The following is a 21,106-nucleotide window of genomic DNA, read 5'->3' on the forward strand; positions in this document are numbered from 1 at the left end:
CTTCCTCATTGGCTAAAATAAATCCTTTAAAATTTCTTGTTTCAATAGAATGCATCTTCTCTGCTTTAGTCACTCAAGACTTCTCACGAAAGTAGACTAAATGTTAAAGCTGAATTTTTTAAAAAAGTGTTCTGTGGAGCTGGGTGTGGTGGTGAAAACTTGCAATCCTAGCTACTCAGGAAGCTAAGGGAGGAGGATCACAAGTTGGAGGCCAGGTAAACAACTTAGTGAGACCCTGTTCTAAATAAAAAATAAAAAGGACTGGGGAAATAGATCAGTTGTAGAGTTCCCTTGGGTTCAAACACTAGTCCAAAAAAAAAAAAAAAAAAAAAGTATTCTGTTACCAACAGGAACTAGCAGATTTATAGGTTTTTGAAAATATCTATGTCACTGGAAATGACAGTACTCTCTAGCCATACTTTTTCTTATGTTCAGCTTCTTCCTTTTCCCTATTCTTTTCCTCTATTAGTCTCTTTCTCTTGGCTGCTGCTTCTTGTCTTTTTTTCTGTCTTTCCTCCATTTCTTCTGGGCTCAGAATCCTCCTCCTTTTGGTAGACCCTTCCAAGAGGCCTGGGATAAGAACCTGTAGGAATGACAAGATCCAAAGCCAGGAAGGTCAGGAACTTCCTATTCCTCCATGAGTTTCATTCATCCCCAAAGCAGACTCTTTACAGAGACAACATGGTTAGGCTTTCACAAAACACTGCATCCCTGTGTGGTGGACACTGGTAGCAAGATACTTCAATTTACTGTTCATATTATGAATCTCATTGGCATCGTGGCCACTGTGTTCTAAGTTCAGCCAAAGTACTGGCATGGATAGTACACTCCTTTTGATTAATTTCATGAGCTGTCCTGGCCCGCAGGACTTCAACGGGTACCTGGAGGGGGGAGCGGGGATTGAGAGAGACAAGAGACACAGGAAATGGAGACAAGACAAAAACCTGATCAAGTCTCATTTATTTGGGGAATAAACACAGTTAATATAAAGTACAAAAACCAATCAGAGGAAAGCTGGTGAAGGCAAGACTAGGCTCCCACCAGAACTCGAATAAGGAAGTGAAGTAGGCCAATCATGAAGCACCACGCAATCTAGTCTGATGCACCTGGTATAGTCTGACAGGTGTGTAAACAGGTAGAGGCACATCCCGCCAGCATCTGGCAGGTGCCATCTTAGCTCAGCATTAGGCGAGGCAGGGGGCGTGACCATGAGCCAAGGCATGTGACCTTGAGGCAAGGCAGGGCGCGTGACCTGCCAGCTCCGGACAGGTCCCCCTTTTTTATTTTATAGTGCTGGAGTGACAATCCCTCGGGAACTGCGCCTGTCTTAGGTTGTCCCTGCCAGAGCAGCATTCTTACCCGTCATTGGATAACGAGGCTCTAGCCCTCATTTCCTGTCTTAGGTTGGTATGCACTCCCACGAATCTTAACCATCATTGGATGACCAGTTCAGCGCACAGGGGTGATGGTCTATTACAATCTAATATTGATCAAATGTTGCACCATCACAATCCATCATCTCCAGCTGATGGTAATGAACCTGAATAGGTTTTGCCTGTATAGTCCCAATTTGAGCTTTGATGAAAGCCATAATCTTGTTGCATATCAAAGGACCTATAGATATGACTACAAGCAAGCAAAGGAGGGGACCTAAGAAGGGAAGGAGATAGGGAAGGAGTCCACTGAATCCAGTCCATAGTGGATTATCAGTCAGTGCTCGTCGGCATTTTTCTAGGTCTTCTTGCAGCTGTTTTATCTTCTCCTTAATGATTCCTGACTTGTTGGCATAGAAACAGCACTTCTCGAGCCTTAGCAGGGTTCTCAAACCCTGCATGGCTGTAGGACAGCAGTGACCAGGCAGCCATGATCCAGAGAAGCAATGTTTTGTTTATTCCTGTGGAAGTAAAAGAAAAGACTCTCAGGGATGATTTTTATCCCTGGAGGAGATAACTTCATTAACTTGGCGCACATGGCACTCTGGCAGCCATCTGGCTGCATCAGCTTTTTGAGAGAAGATGCAGACTGAGCCTCGACCCCAGATCAAGACTGGGTCTGGACCATGCCATGAACCATCCAATGGATATTTCCATTTTACCATGGCAAAATGCTTTTGAGATTCTGGGTGCCAGAAATAATCAGCAGCAGATTTCCCATGATCATCCATTTTTTAAAAAATTGAGAATGAGTAAAGCATGATTGAGTATATTATGGGGAGAACCCTTGATTGGGTACCATTCCCCCTTTTTTATTTTATCAATAGTAGTTTTAAGAGAGAGATGTGCTCTCTCGACCATTCCTTGGCCTTGAGGATTGTAAGGAATTCCGGTGACATGGTGAAATTGTAATTTATCACAACATGTTTGGAGGGTTTTTGCTGTATATCCAGGTCTGTTATCTGTTTTAATTTGTTTGGGTATGCCCAAGACTGATAAACAATGTAATAGATGGGCAATTACGTGTTTCATTGCTTCTCCAGCCTGAAGTGTAGCCAATATAAATCCACTAAATGTATCAATGCAAACATGAATATATTTTAGATTACCAAACTCTAAAAAATGGGTAACGTCCGTTTGCCACACCATCTTAGGAACAAGGCCTTTAGGATTAACTCCTACATGTGGAATCAGTAGATGAGTAGCACATGTGGTACAGCCTTTTATTATTTGCCTTGCTTGTTCCCTAGTGATTTTATAGAGTAACCTAAGAGAGTGGGCATTTAAATGAGGTAGGTTGTGAGTGTCTTGAGCTTGCTTAATATTATCTGAAAGAGCTACTGCAACCAATTTGGTGGCTGTGTCAGCAATTCTGTTGCCCTTAACTAATGCCGCCGGAAGGCCACAGTGAGCTCTGATGTGTCCAATAAACAAAGGCTCCCCTCTATTATGGATGAATGTCTGAAATTGAAGGAACAGTGTTGCTGTTTTAGAAACCTGTCTGATCTGAGAGACAGTTTCAAGGAGTGGCACCGAGTGTGCTAAGTAGGCATGGTCTGTGTAGATATTAAGGGGTTGATTTGGAAAGGCAGATAAAACTGCAATAAGAGCCTGTAATTCAACAAGTGGGGCAGATGTGCATTTCGTCTGGAAAGTGACAGTTCTATCAAGGAAGTTGTAAGCAGCTGTTCCTGTGGATGACCCATCAGTAAAGACAACAAGAGTGTTGTATAAGGGCTCCCTTCTACTAATACGAGGGAACACAAAAGGATGTAGTTTGCAAAACTGAACCATTTATTTGGTGGATAATGATTATCTATATCACCTGTGAATGAGGCACAAGCTATAGGCCAGGTGTCAGTATTTTGTAATAGCCAATTGACCTGAAATCGGGTGTAGGATTGAATAATCTTTTATGGATCTATTCCAAAATATTTTCTAGAATCTTCTCTCCCCATGATAATCAGATCAGCTACTGCATCATAATAAGGCAATAGCACTTTTTTAGGTGAGCAAGGAAGATGAATCCACATAATAGGATTATCTTGCCAGAAAAGACCCATTGGAGTGATGGAAGTATTAAACATAATGAGCATTAAGGGATGAGAATAATCAATATTGGTAACAAATTGACCTGCAATGGCATCCTCCACCATTTTAAGAGCAGCTAATGCATCAGGAGATATAGTTCTGGATGACTGTGGATTAGGGTCTCCTTTTAATATCTCAAACAATGGTTTTAACTCCCCTGTGGTTAATTTAAAGTATGGTCAAAGCCAATATATATCACCTAGAAGCTTCTGGAAGTCATTAAGTGTATTTAAACAATCTCTCCTGATTGTTGCCTTTTGATTAATAATCCTAGGCCCATTGAGCAGGAAACCTGGGTAAGTATAAGGGTCTTGTAGCTGAACTTTTTCTGGAACAATTTGTAATCCTACTGCAATAGCTGCTGTTTAAGTTGTGTGAGACATAGTAATACCTGTTCTCCTGATTGTCCTGCTATGAGTGTATCATCCATATAATGAATAATATACATTAGTTTCCAAGAATCCCTAATAGGCTGTAAGGCATGAACAACAAATTTTTGGCATAAGGTTGGACTACTAGCCATTCCATGTGGCATTACCTTGTAACGATATCTTTTCATAGGTTCTCTAAAATTTATTGCTGGTAGACTAAAAGCAAATCATTTCGATCATCTACATGTAGAGGGATAGTAAAAAAAAAAAAAACAGTCTTTGAGGTCAAAAATTACCTTAAAATATCCTTGAGAAGATGGCAGCACTGGTTGCAGGGCTCCCATGAGCACCATAGTGACATTGACAGCCCTTAAGTCCTGTAATAATCTCCATTTACCAGATTTTTTCTTAATTACAAATTGAGGAGTATTCCAAGGAGAATTACTCTCTATGATATGTCCAGCTGTTAGCTGTTCCTGCACTAACATTTAAGAAGCTTCAACTTTTTCAGAAGTTAGCAGCCATTGATAAACCCAAACTGGTTCATCTGATTTCCAAGTTATTGGAACTGCACACAGTTGGGGTGCAGGCATGTCAATGGCCGAAATAAAAAATTTCCCAAGCCTTTTCTGTCAATCTGTCCTACATTGGGAATGGGATGTAAAATAACATTTTCAGCCTTTCCTAGCCCTTTTCCTGGTGTATATCCCTGAGATAGCATTTGGGCAGCAACCGTTTCATTGGGGCTGCACATGATTACTTTCATCTGAGAGAGTAGGTCTCTTCCCCACAAATTAACAGGCAAATGACATATGATATACAAGGCTTAATGAGACCTGTGTTGTTTTCTTTGTCTCTCCAAGTGAGGTATTTAGAACTCTGCTTTGGATTTGTCCTTTGACCAATACCCCTAAGATTAGTCATAGTTTCTGTGGTAGGCCAAGAAGAAGGCCAATCCTCTTGTTTAATTATGGTCACATCTACTCCTGTATCTATTAGACCTGTAAAGGACTTGCCATCTAGCCATAAGGTGAAAGAAGGTTTTTGATCAGTTATGTGTTGTACCCAATATACATTAGAGGATCCAAAACTTCCATTTCCTCTCCTAGGATTTTGAACTGGGTGTTTGGTTGGAACTAATGGTAACAGTATCAGTTGTGCTATTCTTTCTCCCTGAGTAACAGTAATAATGTTGTTATCTGTTTTAGCCATGATCTCAATTTCTCCCAAGAAATCTTGATCTACAACTCCTGGGAGTACTTGTAAACCTTTCATGGTAGAACTACTTCTTCCTAAAATTAAGCCAAAATAACCTGAGGGCAATGGGCCAAAAATTCCAGTATTCAAGGCTTGAGGGCCCATGTCAGGAGTTAATACAACATGGGAGGTGGAACTGAGGTTCAATCCTGCGCTCCCTGTGGTTGCTCTACTGAGGTTTTAAATGGATTATTGTTGCTGCTGTTGGCTGGAATGAAGCTGATTGCCCAATATGCTTGTTTCCGGGCCTGAGGCTGGCCCCTCCTCTGGTTTTCCTGATGTGGCGGAAGGGGATTTCCCTGATTGTCTCTTTTGGACTTGCATTCATTAGCCCAATGTTTTCCTCTCTTGCACCTAGGACAGAGACCAGGTATTTTGGCCTCAAGAGTTTTTTGTAAATCTGATCTGCAGTCTTTGGCAACGTGTCCGCCCTTCCCACATTTAAAACAGGCCCTTTTGTTTTTGTCTTTATTATTAAGAAAGTCCCTCACTGTCTGTCCACTAAAAGCAGCTGCCATTGGTAAGCCCTGCTGATAAGAAGGTCCTATATCTGAGCACAGAAGAATATATCCTGTTAAATCTGTCTTCTTTCTGTATGGTCTTATAGCGGCTTGGCATGCAGGATTGGCATTTTCATAAGCAAGTTGCTTGACATAGCCAAGACCTGCATCAGAACTGCTAAAAATATGACCAGCCGTTGTTATAAGTCTGTGAACAAAGTCAGAAAAGGGCTCATTGGGCCTTGTTTGACTCCTGTAAGAGACATGCTGATGTCTCCCTTAACAGGCAATTTTCTCCAGGCCTTAGTGGCTGCCGCCTGTATCTGACCATATGCTCCAGGGTCATACTGCATCTGATTGTCTGTGGTTTCATAATCACCTACTCCAGTAAGCATATCAAAAGTCCACCCATTTCCTGCTTGTTGATTTCTTTTAGCTGTCTCTTTGCAATTTTCAAAATATTCAGACTTCCAAAGCAAGAAGTCACCTCCAGTCAGGGTGGCTCTAACTAAAGTATTCCAATCCTATGGTGTTAACCAATTTTCTGCTATGGAGTCTAAAATAGCAAGGGTGTATGGCACTGTAGCTCCGTACTGAGAAACAGCAGTTTTTAATTCTTTTATGATAGTAAAATCAAAGCCAGTGTGGTGCCTCCAGGGTTGTCCCTGGTTATCCCTTGTCTCAGTAACAGGGAAAGCACTTAGAGGAGGGGGTTTTAAATCTCTGTTGATTAAGGGATCTCCTCCTGTTGGACACTGTTGTCCAGATAGAATTTGAGGGTGAATATCCCTTTTAAATCCATCAGGACTGGGCACTGATTAATTGCCTGTGTTTAATTTTTGTAACCTGGTCATCAGAGTTTGGTATTGTTCCTCTAGATTTTTTTGTTCCTCCAAATGTTTAATTTTTTCTTTAAGGTCTTCCTTTGGATCTATCACCACCATTGCCATAGGAGCAGAGTGTGTGCAATAGGGAGGTAGATATGAGAAAATGGACTGTCCTTGTTTAAGCGGGCAGTCGGGATTATGATATTTCGAGGCTTCCTCATTTATGAGGTCCAAATCACCTTCCTCATCATCTATTTTATTCTTGTTTGAAGTGTCTTTAAAACGAATCAATGAAGGATAAATTTTAGGTGGAGCTTCGTTCTGATGTTGAGTTTTCTTTTTAACATCTGTGCTGCCTGCATCTGGGAAAGGACTTGTAACTTCCTCATCTTCACTCTCAAGGGAAATAAGATCTCCCTCTCCCTTTTCCTCGGAGGCCTCTCCCTGAAGATCCTATTTTGATGCTGCTTTTAAAATGTCCTCTGTCTGAGTAACTGCTGCTGCTATATCAGAATCATTTGTTATATGTTCTAAAACTTCCTTTATGAGACTCCAGTAAGCAAAATCTGTAATAGAAACTTTATCTGGGCCAAACGTTCTGTGAAAATCTCCCAAAGCATCTCCAACCCTATTCCAACTTCTTATATTAATGCTTCCTTCTTGTGAGAACCACGGACAGGTGTCCTTAATAAGGTCAAAAAACTTAAAAAGATCATTTTCTTAACCTTTACTCCCCGTGTCTTTAAGGCTTCTTTTAATTGCTTAACAAAAACTTTATGCTTACTTAATTCTTGTCCCATACCTAGGCGCTACTGTACCTTTAAGAACGGCGCGGCAGGCTCCTGCGGCGAACTTTCTTGAAGTCACTTTCACTTTTTTTTTTCTTGGGCCGAACACTTACACGCCTCTTCCCTCTCGAATTCCCCCGTATCCAAAGCCTCACTGTTGGGCACCAACTGTCCCGGCCCACAGGACTTCAACTGGTACCTGGAGGAGGGAGCGGGGATTGAGAGAGACAAGAGACACAGAAAATGGAGACAAGACAAAAGCCTGATGAAGTCTCGTTTATTTGGGAATAAACACAGTTAATATAAAGTACAAAAACCAATCAGAGGAAAGTGTGCGTGAAGCAAGACTAGTCTCGTGCCAGAACTCGAATAAGGAAGTGTAGTAGGCCAATCATGAAGCACCACGCAATCTAGTATGATGCACCTGGTATAGTCTGACAGGGTTGTAAACAGGTAGAGGCACATCCCGCCAGCATCTGGCAGGCGCCATCTTAGCTCAGCATGAGGCGAGGCAGGGGGCATGACCATGAGTCAAGGCGCGTGACCTTGAGGCAAGGCAGGGCATGTGACCTGCTGGCTCCGGAAATGAGCAATAAGGTAATTCAAAAATAGATATAATTTTTTCCTTAATTGAAAGCATACACTGTAGGATATCATTTAAAATTTAAACAATTATAACATAACACTTTCTATAAATGTATAATTTATTTTAATACAGAGTATTTTAGCATGATTATCTTAATGATAGATAACATATAGAAAGTATATTTTAAGCACCGAACACTGTGAACATTACATATATCATTTTTGAATGCCATTATCTCTTAATGAAACAGAATCATGATTATCAACAACAGGATATGGTATTTTGATTTAATATGGTGATCCCATTAAGGGGTGATTGAAAAGAAGGACAGGGCTGCTTTCACCTACACTAAATTGTACAATATACTTACCTAATAATGTTTTTATGCTAGATTTTTACATAGCTTTTATACTAGAGTTCAGTTAATTTGTTACATTTCAAGAGACACTTATTTCTTTAATCATCCTAAGAGAACAAAAAAATGATACTGGATCATTTTTGGTTCTTTTATAGAAAGAAAGTTTGTAAGAATTTATGATCTCACACAAATTAACAGCATTTACACTGCCTTTATTTTGGAGTAACTGGCCCTCTTGACTTTTTTTTTTTCCAAAATAATTTTCTGAAGATTGACCAGTGGTTCAAAGGATTTTCTGTGTTCCTTACTGGGCTCTTTAGAATAATCTTTACCATCAAATAAATATATATGGTTCTCTAAGAATATAAAACACAAAGTGAGAAATGTTAAGACATTGAAAAATAAGTTAATGCTATTCAAAGCAATAACAAGGTGAATAAGAGAATAGCCCATACTCTAAATGGGTGAGGACCAGCTTGTGATGAAGGCTTTTCATTTCCTGTTGCACCCATACTGATGAGTTTGGGTTCTATTCATGTTCACTTTTCAAAGGACAGAGCATTGGCTTAATCCCTTTTGGTCTACCCTACATGATGTGGGAATCTCTGCTGAATCCCTCTACACTGCTGAGTCTCAAATCATTTATTCATTCCACAAATATTCCCAGTGCAAATCCCACTGAATTTTAAGATCCCCTAATAAAATCTCAACATTTTTAGTCCAAACACACTTTTAATACTCAACTCTTTTTCCCTTTTTCTGTAATATTGAAAGGAACAAGGGGCAAATCTATGAGAAATTTTTTTTAAAAATCAGAAAAATAATTCCTTAGATTTATAATATTCTCTGTAGATCTCACAAAGAATCTTCCTGTTTCTTACCTCAATCCTGGTATAACTAACCCCACTTATGAAAGAGGAAACTGAGATTCACACAGGGATTAAAGGGTTCCTTAATTCTCTCTGCTACAAATTGAACAAGGTAGGTTTTTCTGATTCTAAGATCAGTATGTTCTTTTCAGTAGATTAGTGTATATAGAAAAGTAGAGAAAAAACAGGCTTGCAAATAATTATTGCAAAATTAACAAGGACAATAGTATAATTTTTTCCTTAATTTATGGAGTACTTGGGATCAAACCCAGGGACTCACACTTGCTAAGTATGAGCTCCACCACTGAGTGACACCACCAGCTGATATAGTACTCCTAAGTAGCACTTTATGCTATCAGAGCAATTTCACATCTATTACCACATTTGATTTTTGCAGCTGTGTAAAAGAGTAAAGAAGACATTAAGAGCACTATTTTACAGATGAAGACACAAAGGCCTAATGAGGTTGGGTGAACTGCTGAGATCATGGATCAAGTGATAAATAACCAAGACCAGTAACCACAGATAGGTAAGATAATGATTCAAAAGTGAAGTGTATTTAATAGCACATGTTACCAAATAGTGTATTTTCACAGCATTATGAACTCAACTCTAAGTATGTTTTCCCTAGAGAATATGAAAGCAAAATATTTTCATTTTCAAGAGATCAATTGCTTCACACATGTACCCAAATCTAACCAGCTATAATACTAATTGGCATTTGCTACTTAAATTAGCAGGGGGCTTTCAGAGAGGCACTCTATCAACAAGTGGAAAAAATAAAGAACTGAGATGTGTCAAATATGATCAACATATATAGCATCAAACTGCATGAAATTCTCAATTTACCATGTAAATGTTCTTTTTAAAAAACTTTAGCATTAAAGATAAAGCAACCTTACTTTTTACTTAAATTTGATCGGGCTGCTCTAATTACTATTCTTTAATGTTTATTTACATACATTATTTTTAATGATGCTCCATGTCTTTAGTCTGTTTCTAATAGCAGTCAGAGCCCATAGGTCTAGACCCTCATCTTTATCCTGCCAGAGGAAAAATTTATCACAAAGAAAACCAAGACATGTCACTGAAGACAGCATTCCAGATTTTAATCGAACTGGAGAATTTTTTGGCAGTTAGATTGTCTGGAAAAATACCTTTTTTAGGCAGGTGAAGATATACAATCATTTTTTAAAAAACGCTGCAATTTTACTTTGTTCTAACAAATAAAATTAAACTAATATAGATGATTACAGAAAAGGGTGTAAACTTGATAGTAAGGTCATCAAGTAAAACTTAAAAATATGACCACACATTTATTTTTTCTCTCACCTGAAACAGCTAAATGACAATAAATGGATTACTAAAAAGCTATATGAGGCAACGGCATGTTAAAACGTTCATAAACTCTTTGGAAAATGAAAATAGATTAAGAAGAGCTGTGGAACCAAAACACAAATACCCAGCTGGGACTAACTAGAGGAATAGAAACCTTCTCAATACTCCAAAATCCTAGGACTCATGGTTCTTACAGGACACCATGATGTGGGGGAACTGAAGGGATCCACACACCAAATAATGGGAGCACCATGAGCTCTTGGATCTCTGTCTTTTCAATTTAAATGATTTTGCTGTAATGGTTTATCTTCCAAGGATGATAAAAGAGGGCTCGTCTAAGGATAAAATGTGATGTCTAGTGATGGGCTGACAGATCTGACTCCATGAGAATGTTATAGGACAGACTCTAAGGGAAATGACTAAACAGACTCCATTTTGCTCTGAGACTCTGTGTTATGAAAAAAATAAGTTTCTCCCATGGGAACACCCCGCCTCTGTACCCATCATCAGTTACTTAGTGTGACATGTTTAATAATGTACAATGGCAACTCCTATGTAGTAAAAATTGCTCTCCTTTGATCTCTATTGCTCTTAACCAATGTACCATGTAAACAGTAATTGTGTGGATGTTAACAACCATTCTTTAGTTTGTACCTAGGTAAGGATCAGTTTAACCCACTTCCCCCTCTGTCAATGATCTCATGATGTTATTTTGTAGCAACCATTCTTTAGTTAGTACCTAGGTGAGGGTCAGTTTGACTACTTTCCCCTCTGTCAATGATCTCATGATGTTAGTTTGTATCATAGCAACAGACACTTATGATTGATGTGATTTTTGGTATAAGAACCCCTACAACCCAGTGGTCGGGGCTGTTCTCCCAATAGCCATTTTTTGGGGCATTGTGTGAGACAGTCAGTTGGCCAGCTTAATAAAGACTCTCAAATTTGAACTTCTCAGTGATGATCGGTCTGTTCTTAAGTTGTACCCCATAACAGTCTTCAAATTTGGGTGTCTAGAAAGACTCCTCCAGTGCAAATGATGACTTGACAACAAGTGCTGCTGGCATGAGGCCCAAAGGCTGACCACTAGCTCACAACAGAGCTATCTGTCAGCTTTGGGGCATTTCACCAGCACTCTGATCAGACAGTCACAGGACATCAGATGTTTCAGGAAAACTGCTAATAAGAACAAGGTATTCTTTTTGAAAAAAAAAAAAAAGAGGAAGAAGGAGAAGCATATAGAGAAAGGAGGAGAAGCAAATGGAGAAAGAGAGACAATACAGTGGGCAGGGCAACATTTTTGAAAAGACATAATAAATATTCTCCCTGGGATATATTTTTAAAAAGCTATAATAAATGTCCTCAGTGAGGATATTATATCCTTGAAATGAGAACAGGACACAAACAACAAGCAGAGAACAAGAAAGAGTTCTTGAATATAAATGTGATACTATTGTAAAAATTTTTAAAGATAAAACACAAGAAAAGTAAAAAAAAAAAAAAAGTGTTCTGTAAAATAATGCCAGTCACCTGAATTTTGAATTCTTCATATATCCTATAAAAATCACACCAATCAACAAGGATAATGAATCCATCCCTAATCTAAGCCTAATACAAAATTAGGAATCAGAAACTACTCTAAACTTCCATTTGCAGGTAGAGAAATGCACATCCCAAATCAGTTGAGCCAGCTCTGAAGTGCTCACTCATCTGGGTAGACAGACAGAGATTGCATAGATGAAAGGACAGTGGGGTTTTAGTAGTGCCAGACAGAGGAAATTTATTCTCCAAAATGAGAATCACAATCCAAATGGGAACAATGAGGATGGGTTTTAGTCCTGGTAGATCACAGCAGTGGCTTCTAAGAAATCTAAAGGGAAGGGCCAGAAAGTAGATGCAGTCAAAAATTTGAGGAAGCATGGTTTTTAGATGAGAAAGAGGTAATTTAGAAAGGGAGGCATCCTTTGAAAATTTTATGACAAACAGAAAGAAAGAAGCAAGTAGTAAAAATTGAGAATGACAAAACCAAAAGCCTTTCCCAGCCCATTACCTACCAGTAAAGGAAGAACCACCTACTGAAACCATGGTGCTTCTCTGTATTTGTTGGAGAAGGAACTCTTTTTTGGGGGGTTGGGGGTTCTGGGATTGAACTCAGAGGCACTCAGGCTCTGAGTCAGATCCCAGGCCCTATTTTGTTTTACTTAGAGACAGGGTCTCACTGAGTAGCTTAGTGCCTTGCTTTTGCTGAGGCTGGCTTTGAACTCAGAACTCTCCTGCCTCTGTCTTCTGAGTCACTGGGATTACAGACATGTGCCACAATGCTCAGCTAGAAGGAACTCTTGAATTAGGAAGCTCAGTAAGAACCCTCTCACTCCAGCCCATATTGACTCCCTATTGCTGCTGATACAAGAAAACAGTCATTTTAAAAATTATACAATATTAGGAAGCATGATACAAAGCTGCTATGTGAAAAGAAAAGACAGAAACAAAACCCAAAAATCCCTTCAAATCCAAATTTCAAAAATTTCAGAATAGAAAAGGATAAAAGGATAAATATTGGGGCTAAGGGCTTTAGCTTAGTAGCCGAGCATTTGCCTAGCATGTGTGAGGCATTGGGTTTGATACTTAGCACTATATTAAAAAAGTAGGTAAACAAAATTAAGACATACTGTCCATCTACAACTACAAAAAATACTTTAAAAAAAAAGATAAATATTTTAACCAAATTTGGAGAGAAAAGAAAAAGGAAGACAAAATGATCTACACCTCATGGGTCTTATGAAGGTTAAATGGAAAAAAGATAAAGCACATGACATAGTTGGTGGCGCTGTTGATGAACCCACAATAAATGCCTGTAAATATTAGCTACAATTTAAAAAAAAAAATCTACTATCAAGAAGAGAAATCACTGTGCACAGCATCATCATAAAGACAGCATGCTTCTCCAATAAACACCAGATAAGATGTCTGCATCAAGAGAGAAAAGCTACAAATTTAACCCTTGATGACAGGACCATAAACATTCATATCACAACTTGGATTCAAAGTTTAGCCACAAGGGAACAGACAGATATATTTTCAATTTCTTGGATCAAGAAGCCTAAAGAATGTGCTCAAGATGACAAGGGCTGGGTAGGAAAAAAGGTCCCAGGGAGTAGGATGCAGGACTTCCTATGGTAATGCATATCACTCATACCTTAGCTTGAGGTAACTGTGCAACTTGCTCACCATAACCCCCAACTCACTTCCATCCCCCTGCTCTCTGCTCCCTCCTCCAGCTGCAGGCAAGGCATCAGAGACCCACGGGCCATTTGTTGTCTCTCCCAGGATAGACTCCAGGTCTATCTCACTCATGGTTCTCCCCTCAGAAGACAGCAGTTTATCTAAGCCAAATTTAAGTATTTCACTCAACTTGAATGGAGAAAATTTAAAAATCCAGTTAGTTCTCATAAAAACAAAGATCAGGATGTGGTGACCTGCTGATTGTCTAAGTGACACCAAGAACATTCCTTCCCTTGTGAACTTTCTTCTCTCCCATGGAGGATGACTTCAACCAGGCTATTGTGGGGTTAGATGAGGAATAAACATAAAGTGGATAAATGATGACCAGAGCTATTGATTTTGATAATTATCTATAACTGCAGCAAAAAAAAAAAAAATTTATTAGCCTCTAATTTCTTTTATTTTGGGGGGATGGTAAGAATAAAATGATTTTCTGCATCTTCTATAGCACCTCTCACCAGCATTTTTTACAGGTACTTCCAGCAGTCTTGAGAGAAATCAGAGACCCTGTTAGCTACCTTCCTACATCTCCCACTGTCAAACTTCTTAGAAAGAGAAGGTGCCACTCAGTACCTCACCTCACAATAAGCTGACTACTTTCCTTTGCCAAGTTGTTTTCCTACCACAGTACTTTATGGAACCCACCTCGGAAAAACCATAACAATCCTGATCACCAAGGCCCAAAGGCTCTTTCTGAATTTCAATCTCCCTGGATAGTCCTGTGCACTCCCTATCCTGCCTTTTCCTCTCACTCCTCCCTAGGGGATGCTTCACCTATTTCCTAAGGCTACAAGAACCACCCAGAAAGCTTAGATAGTACCACCTGACTTTCCCTTGCTACTTCCACCTTTACACCTCCCTAAGCACTATCTCTTAAGAATTCTGAAACAATTGGGATCCACATGATGGGCCCTCATTTGCATTTTGCCATTTTAGTTTTGTTTTGTTATCTCTATAGTGTCTATTTAGTAACTTGGAAACTTAAAGGTATCCTGTAGCTTGAAAACACCTGAGATAAAAACTAAGCAAGAATACACCTGAATATATTTATATTTAGCCTTGGATAGGTATGTGTGTGTATGTGTGTGTGTGTGTGTGTGTGTGTGTGTGTGTATACATACACAGACCTATACATAAATATGTATATAGATTACTTACATTAATATATATACACATAAATATATATATATATATACACATAAATATATATATATATATATATATATATATATACACACCAAGGCAAACACCTTTTGCATTTAGTAACCAAAACAGAAGAAAGCCAAGTATTTATGATGAAGCTCAGTTCATAAAGGGATCCTCCCTTCCATTCCCTTAGACTTAAGTCTCCTGGCTTCCCTTGCTATTGAGTACTCAAAATGTGTTTTTAAGAAACTACCTTTTTTAAAAAATGATAAACAGTATATTATAGTAATTAAAAGCATGTAGTTTGAAGTTACAGAGTGCTTGGATTAGAATCATGAATCTGAATGATGTTTGAAAAATTTCTTAAAATGGGGATAAAGACAGTGTCTACATCATTCTTCTGTTACTCTTCATCATGAAACAACTGGAAAAAGTACACCTCAGACAATGCTTAGTACATAGTAAGCATTCAATAAATGTTTACTACATCTATATCTGTCCCTCTATTTCTGTTGTCTTCTCCTTGCAGGATAAGGAACCTGCTTTCCTTTTTCAGGACTTCACAACTCTACACTGCTTAGATTTATCAAAACAGAACCATGTCTTTTACTATTAGATTCTTTAATAATTTAAAAAATGCCCTGCTTCCTTTTGAGACAAGGCAGTGAGTTATTACCATTGTCCTTGGCAACCATAAATAACTCATAGGCAGGATGGGGAGGAAAGAAATCATACAGAACCAGAATAAGAATTTTTGCCCCTGGCCTGGGCAGGAAGTCCCACCAAGGTTCTCTCCAACAGCCAGTAGTCTATATTGTCCCACAGCAGGGAGTTGTGCCTGTGCATTTTACATCAGAGGGCAATCCCTAATTGAATGCCTGGAGCTCGCTCCACTGGGGAAGAATTTGGGCATCTGAGACTTCATCTCCTCTAACTCCTAATATGTGCACTTTCCCTACAGCCCACAATTAAGTCATCTCTCAAGGTCCTGTGAAGAAATGTATTTAGACATCTACTGTATATACCTACCTCTCTCTCAAGTTTCACCTTACATTTGTAACTGCCTCTTCAATAGTGTGAAAACAAACGCACAGCCACCCTGCCACCATGACAGATGAGTATGCAGAAGACTAAAAATATAGAAAAAGCCAGACTCCACAGTTACTCCCTAAGGTAAACAAAAACCAAGCAAACAAACAAAACCTAGGGTTCTTCTTTCAGGTTCTAGTACCCAAAACACTGTGAACCTTTCCTGCAAGTCAATGACTCCCTAACAAAAATAGCACCGATACCTATCTGCAATGCTGATGTGCAAAGATACAGGTGTGTGTGAGATAAAACTGCTGACTTTTAACCCACACTTGGGCTAATTTTAAACTTGATAATTCTGCTTATAACACTGTGTAATTTTTCCCCTTTTGCATACCTCTTGAATTTTTTGTTTGATAGCTGGTCTTTTAAAGTCTGGTTTTTCTTGCAAACTTTTCTAAATGAAGTCTCTTACTTTTCTGAATCTTCCTCTAACAATAATTCACATTGATTTTTACTACAAATCCTGTTGACTAAAGCCTACATTATTTTCACCTTCCTAACCCTTTACCGCCTAGCTTCCTAATTTCTATTCTCATCATTCAGGCTTAAAGCCTTAAAGTCATCTTTAAATTTGATATCTCTCTCACTCCCTGCCTCAAAACAACAGTCAACTCCTGTCATTTCTTCTCTGCAATGTTTCCTACAGCAGATCTTCCCAAAGCTACTGCCCTTGTCAGCCATTTATTACTCACTTCATGCCTAAATCATTCCAGAATCCTATGGGTTTATGTCTCTGTATTCGCTCCCTCAAAAGGACCTGGGGTATATTATAATATGGATTCTAATTTTAGCTCAAAAGCTGCTTCTATGAAATAACTTTAAGTCTTTTTCTAAAAGACTTAAAAGAGAGCTCTCTCTAGAATCTTCCAAGTCAGAATTTGACTCCTATCTAATTTTTGTTTCCTCAAGCAAATTAACCCTAGTTCTTTCATCCATATATCCTAGTATAATTTTGAATTCCCAGTCTTGTTCACCCTCTTCTGGGTATGGAATCGATACTGTAAGTCACTGCACAAATGGTCTGGGATTAAGGAGGAGGTATGGAATTAGTCATTACTGATTAAGTCAAGTTCTTCTTTAAAAACTAACAAAAAAAAAAAAAAAACCAAACAAACAAATTCTCTCTGAGATAACTAATGGCATACTAATTTTTAGAAACTCCAAAGAGATTATATCCCTGATGTTAAGTTACCTGCTTAAAGTCATATATCCAGTAAGTGATAAGGTATAAATCTGAATTCAAGTTTGATGGTTTAAACCCATTCTCTTTTTTCTATTTTCTCTGCCTTTAAGCACCACACTCATTTATCTTCTATTGCACCTTGCATGTAGTAGGTACTGAGTGGGTATAAATTAGGCTAACGAACTAATGTGTAACTGGAGACAAAGGGTGGTTAATGCTGGTACTTTTTATTTGCATTCAAATCCACAGAGAGTACTGATTACAAATTATGGGACTTTAAAGGAAAGAACAACATATTTTACCTGGAGGTCAGCATCAGCCAAAGGTTTCTGGCCTCCAAGAGTAAAATGGCCTCTTTGTATGATCATGTTGGTGAGCTGCAGTTTGGAGGCTGCTTTCCTGTAAACTACTTTTTCCACAGTGTCTCAGCCGATCAGTCCAATAACTTTCACAGCTGTACACATAAGTCAAGTGAGAGGAGTGTGCTATGAGTCTGCAAAGCTGGGGGGAAAAGCATGCCAGAAAAATACACCAAAAAAGGAAACAGAAGAAAAGACCATATTCAGGAAACAATTCAGAGGACATTGCTCATTTGGACCAGAGCATTTCTTAGAGAGATCTGGCCTCAACTTCTCTCTGAACCTATCCCAGAAGAGTCAGGGAAAGTATGATGAAGTGATCACAGTTGGGACTTCATCTATAGCCAAGAACAACCCCTGGCAGGTATGTTATTCTGAGTTCAAAGGGTAGTTATACAACCACTTAACCCCATTTTTTTTTTTTCCTTTTCTTGGTAGTGGGAAACAAATCCAAGGGAGCTTTACCAATGAGTTATATCTCTAGCCTTTTATAAAAAAAGTTTTATTTTTATTTATTTATTTAAAATTTTTTGGTGGATGTTGATGGACCTTTATTTTATTCATTTATTTATATGTGGTGCTAAGAATTCAACACAGTGCTTCACACATGCTAGGCAAGTGTTCTACCACTGAGACACAACCCCAAAATATTTTATTTTGAGACAGGGTTTTGATAAGTTGCCAAGGCTGAACTTGAACTGGTGATTCTACTGTCTCAGACACCCAAGTTGCCATGATTATAAGTATGTGCCACCATACCAGCTTTCACTCCATTTTTAAACTGAGTTGGGTTCTAACTAAAGCCTAAAAGTTTCTTCTAATCATTTTGCAATTTAACTGTTCCTTATAACAAAGTGAGACGGAATTGATCATGTGACCCACAGAACACAACTCTGCAAGTCAATGCCAAAATAGAGTTAAAACCCAGAGATTCTCAACTGTTATGGGGCGCAACTTAAGAACAGACGGATCACCACTGAGAAGTCCAAATTTGAGAGTCTTTATTAAGCCGGCCAGCTGACTGTTTCACAGAATGCCCCAAAAAATGGCTATTGGGAGAACAGCCCCGACCACTGGGTTGTAGGGGTCCTAATACCAAAAATCAAATCAATCATAAGTGTCTGTTGCTATGATGCAAACTAACATCATGAGATCATTGACAGAGGGTGAATTGGGTTGAACTGATCCTTACCTAGGTACAAACTAAAGAATGTTGCTAACATCCACACAATTACTGTTTACATGGTACATTGGTTAAGAGCAATAGAGATCAAAGGAGAGCAATTTTTACTACATAGGAGTTGCCATTGTATATTATTAAACATGTCACACTAAGTAACTGATGATGGGGACAGAGGCGGGGTGTTCCCATGGGAGAAACTTATTTTTTTCATAACACAGAGTCTCAGAGCAAAATGGAGTCTGTTTAGTCATTTCCCTTAGAGTCTGGCCTATAACATGCTCATGGGTCAGATTTGTCAGCCCATCACATTCCCCACTGTTTTTTTTTTTTTTTTTTTTGTACATAAATTATTGATTTATTTGTGGTATGCTTCATTGTAGTGAGTATGTAACACCATTAGTTTAACAGATTGTATTTTATCTCCAATGTATTTAGTTAAGGAGTTTATTATGCATGGTCCAATTAACAACCCTAACATAATTAGGATGACAGGTCCCGCCAGTGAGGTTATTAAAGTAGTTAACCAGGGGGACCAAGAAAACAAATTTTGATACCAATTTTGCTCAGGTGTTCTGTTCTCCTCTCGCTCTTTGAGTCTTTTTCTGATTAGCTTAAATATCACATATGACACCTGAATGGTTAGTATAAAAGCAACAGGTTTCCCCCAAGGCAATACATAATCCTCATTTTAAAAACAGTAAATCTAATCCTCTTCTATTTTGTAAAAGTACTTCAGCCAGTGAATCAAGGGGATTCTCTAAGTGTCTTACAGAGTTTTCTAACTCACTTAAGCCCAAATATATTTGTTTACTTAAAGTTTTAAAATTCTGGTTTCCAGTAATCAGGGCAGTGGTTCCTACAGCTGTGGAGCCTGCTATATCTATTCCCACTAGGAGGGGAATTAGTACAGGGGCCCATTTAGATCTTAGTCCCATATGTTCTCTCCCTCCCTCTCTATCATAATAGTACACCTGGGGAATGATGTGAACAGTTATACAAAATTCATCCCATTTGGCAATTTTAAAAAGTTGAAGAGTGAGGCATGGAGTTACTCCTGATATACAAGCAAACCATATTCCCTCAGTGGCCACAAGATGGTTATTATGTGTACCTGACATGTTCTCATGTATTATGGTAGATGTACAAGAGTGTCTGTAAGGGGAGTGGTTTATATTAAAATTGATCCAGAAACAAGTTCCCTGTCCTTGTAAATCTCCAAGGGTTAGTTTGGGCTTTTGCCCCCACTTGCATAAAGTAGGATTAGTCCTTATGCCCTTGTGGGAAAGATTTCTAATTTGGTCTGAGGAGGGGCCTAGAGTAATATGAGCTCCTATCCCTGTATAATATGGGGGTTCTGGGTTCAGACACAGCCAGCAATCTCAAGTCACATTAGGTTCAGTAGCATTAATAAAGTAAAAGATGGAGTCCAGTAGTTGTAATAAAGGCTTCCATGGCCCAGGATTTGGGGTGGTTAGGGAGGGAATGGTTGAAACAGGGGCTATTGTAAGAGTTAGGGGGATTGACCTGGGGGTACTGGGGGCAATCTAGGAATTAAGGGTCTGTTGGGACCTATTGGATTTACTTCTCAGGGAGGGTCATATCTCTAAATAGTAAATTCCATGCCTGGGTCTGGCCCCCAAATACAGAGTCATAACCCCCAAGTTTTCCCTCATTCCCATCCTCCCCTAGCTAGCAGATGCCATTTTTTAATAGTTATTGTTACAGGGTTACAATTTCCTTTTTTACAGAAGGGTCTGTAAGGTCCCCTCTTGAAGTCAATAAATGGGTCTTTGTTGGCCCATGAGGCTATGGTTTCACATTCCCAGGAAGCACATTGGTATTGAAATTCCCCTCGACAACTGGGACTCCCATTCACTGGGCAAATATAATGTTGGGTATATTTTAAATCTCTTTCATATGATAAATCCCCACAGATAAGTACATATGTACTATGACCACTTCCCATTTTTCTGACACTCATGTCACCAGTGAGGTCACATATATCTAATGAAAAAATGGGTTGAGTTGAGGTGACTAACGTCTTAATGATTGTCCCTTTTACAGTTTTTCTTAATTCCCATGTGTAAGTTTTAGGCTGGTGAGGTGTACAATTAACAATGGGAAGTATAATTAAAAGGGCCCAGAGGGACCCGAGAAAGTCTTATCTTTAGTGGATTGTCCGTGGGTTGGGCAGCCCATTTTTCAGCCATTATGCTTCTTCTGATGTGGCCTTATTGACCTGGGAGTGGTGGATCCAGCGACGCTTTCCTGCTACTTTGATGGCAGTTGGAGTCCTTAAGATCACCAGCAGGGGTCCAGCGGAGTTCCAGTGTAGATGGCCGAAGTTTTTTAATCCACACTAGGTCAGCTGGGTGGAAAGGGTGAGTCAGAGCCTTGGCCAGACAGTGAGCAGGATGGGCTGCTTTGACTAAACCACTGGTTC

The 21,106-nt window shown here is 39.0% G+C and overlaps 1 long non-coding RNA gene and 1 pseudogene across 2 annotated transcripts in view; both read right to left on the minus strand.

The window, feature by feature from the left end:
• The window catches only part of LOC306643036, a 514,834-nt gene that overhangs the window by 258,118 nt on the left and 235,610 nt on the right, over nt 1–21,106 (minus strand). The window lies entirely within an intron of this gene.
• On the minus strand, nt 410–19,781 carry LOC306642573 (chromodomain-helicase-DNA-binding protein 1-like; annotated as a pseudogene). The gene is made up of 5 exons (XR_013766857.1): nt 19,775–19,781; nt 17,424–17,527; nt 13,664–13,829; nt 8,417–8,567; nt 410–583 (listed from the first exon to the last, which is right to left on the minus strand). The product of XR_013766857.1 is annotated as a chromodomain-helicase-DNA-binding protein 1-like (transcript).

Source organism: Sciurus vulgaris, assembly GCF_902686455.1.
Source record: "Sciurus vulgaris genome assembly, chromosome: 13".
NCBI lineage: Eukaryota > Metazoa > Chordata > Mammalia > Rodentia > Sciuridae > Sciurus > Sciurus vulgaris.